At 37.3% G+C, this 2,254-nt stretch overlaps 1 pseudogene; it reads right to left on the reverse strand.

Annotated features, from left to right (window-relative positions):
- Window positions 1-238: 238 nt before the first annotated feature.
- LOC124847490 (small ribosomal subunit protein uS5c-like) lies at window positions 239-1,033 on the reverse strand (annotated as a pseudogene).
- Between the last annotated feature and the right edge of the window lie 1,221 nt (window positions 1,034-2,254).

Here is a 2,254-nt window from a genome sequence, read left to right on the forward strand (position 1 = left end):
TAACATAAAAAATGAAACTTTAACCAAGAACACAAGAATTATACTGCTTAACTGATTTGAATTTCTCCACTGGCATGAACTTCCTTCACCCTAATAGACAGCTTGAGCTGATTCAGTTAGCTCTCTTGGAAGATTTCTGTTCAAATTGTACAAGTCTAAATTTTGCATTGTCCCAGATCACTGACAAACCAATGCATAATCTCATTAGCTACTAACAAGCTTTAGGGTAAAAAATGAACTAAAATTTGGAATCTAACAGTAAATCAATGCTACAACTAACCTTATATTCTTTGGTTCGTGAAGGGCTGCTTGTAATTTTCTGGTGCTCTTGGGATGAACCAACAAGGGGAAACATGATGAATACAAGAGAAGCAAACTGAAACTCAATCTCAATCTTAATCTCAGTCTCCAATTCCAGAAGATACAAGGAAGCAAAAGAACTATAACATTTTAAGCAGAAACTGAGTGTGTACCTGTGGGGAAAAGTGGAGTACTTAGCCATTGGCACCTTCACGATGTTCCTCCTGGCATTGGAGGCGGACTTTTGAACGACGGCGACGACTTCTGAACGGCGACGGCGGCAACTGCTTCCCTCCCTTAACAACTTTCATCACCCTTCTCACTTGGACCACCCTATCTTCGAACCCGTCGCGGACCTTCTCCTTCTTCGTGTTGGACCCAAACCCCGTGTCCTGCTTCACCAGGGCGTCCGTTTCGAAGACGTCATTCCCGAGCACGAAAACGCCGCTGAAGGTGGGGCCGTAGAGCTCCTCGTAGGCTGCGGCGATCTCGTCCTCCGTCTTGAGGGGGCCATCGTCGAAGGAGGGAGGGGTTACAAATCCCTCCGCAGGCTCCGAGGGATGTCTTCCAATGGGTTGACGTTGTTGGAGGTGTCGATGTCATCGGAGGGTTTGCATTTGGCGTAGAGGAGGGAGGGGTGGTGTTGGGGTTTGGCGAAGAGGAGGGAGACGGTGTGCGGCGGCGAGGGGAGAAGAGAGAAGCGGGAATTGCGAAAAAATGGCCATCGTTGAGATTAGGGTCCAGAGGTTTTGGGAGGGAGAAGATTTCACAACTGAATTTGGGAGAATGGGTTAGCGAAATCCCAAATTCTCATTTCACTCAATTGAACCTTTTACCGAAGGGCGTATTCCTTCGGTACTGTCACTGCCTTACCGAAGGATAAAAGACCGTCGGTGTTAATCCTTCGGTAATAAACATATTTCTTGTAGTGGAAGAAGTAAGGTATTCACTGATGATGTTATATTATAGGTGGTTAAAGTCTAAGATGAATGATTATCCTTTAAGTTTGATAGATTCGCAAGTAAATTTTAGTTTCATGTGAGATTTCTCTTCTTTTATAAATCAAATGTGTGTGAGAGATTACACAAACAACTTTTGTAACTAATCAGATTTTTCCCACACGTGATGAGTTAATTGCATAGGTTCGAGGGATTGCTTTTGATCTTGGTTTTGTTGTTGTCATTATAAGATTTAAAAAACCTAATGGTCAACCCAAGAGAAAGAAGTTTGTATTATTATGTTGAGAAAGGTATGAATAACACTGGAAATACAAATATGATGTTTATCTTAGTATATCTAGCAAAACAAAATACGAGTGTCCTTTTAAATTGAGAGGCAAACCAATTTCTAAAGGAGAAGAGGTGAGTATTGAAGGTAGTGTGTGGATATCATAACCATGATTTGACACATACTTTAGTTGGTTATTCTTTTGTTGGGAATGACAACGATGTCATTGATGTAATCAAATTAATACTATTAAACTATAGCAACTTTAATATTACTAAATTACTAGCCAATAAAATAAAAAAAGATTAAACTCAACATAAGTCATCTCCTAATGAACACAGAATTGAATCCTAACAAATTAGTTATTATAGCAACTATACAAAAAGGGTTAGTCAAATAAAATAATCAATGTAATAAAAGGAGATAAAAATAAAAAATAAATAAATAAGAGAATAAATAACAAAACTTAAATAAAGAAATAAATATTATTAGAAAAATATAAAAAGAGATAAAAATAATATTAAAGAAAATATGTTGATTCCACTACTTTTTTACAATAGGATTCATCATTGGTTATCTTAAGATTATTGTTAAATTAGTTATTGTTTTAATCTTTCAATGTAAATTATCAATTAATTTATTGGCGTTCTCATTATCAACCAACATACATTCTTAATTAAAAGCAAGAACTTCTACACTAATCATAGTTAATTTAACCAAAGTACAT

Source organism: Vigna umbellata, chromosome 1 (genome assembly GCF_029865625.1).
Source record: "Vigna umbellata cultivar VRB3 chromosome 1, Vumbellata_1.0, whole genome shotgun sequence".
Classification (NCBI taxonomy): Eukaryota; Viridiplantae; Streptophyta; class Magnoliopsida; order Fabales; family Fabaceae; genus Vigna; species Vigna umbellata.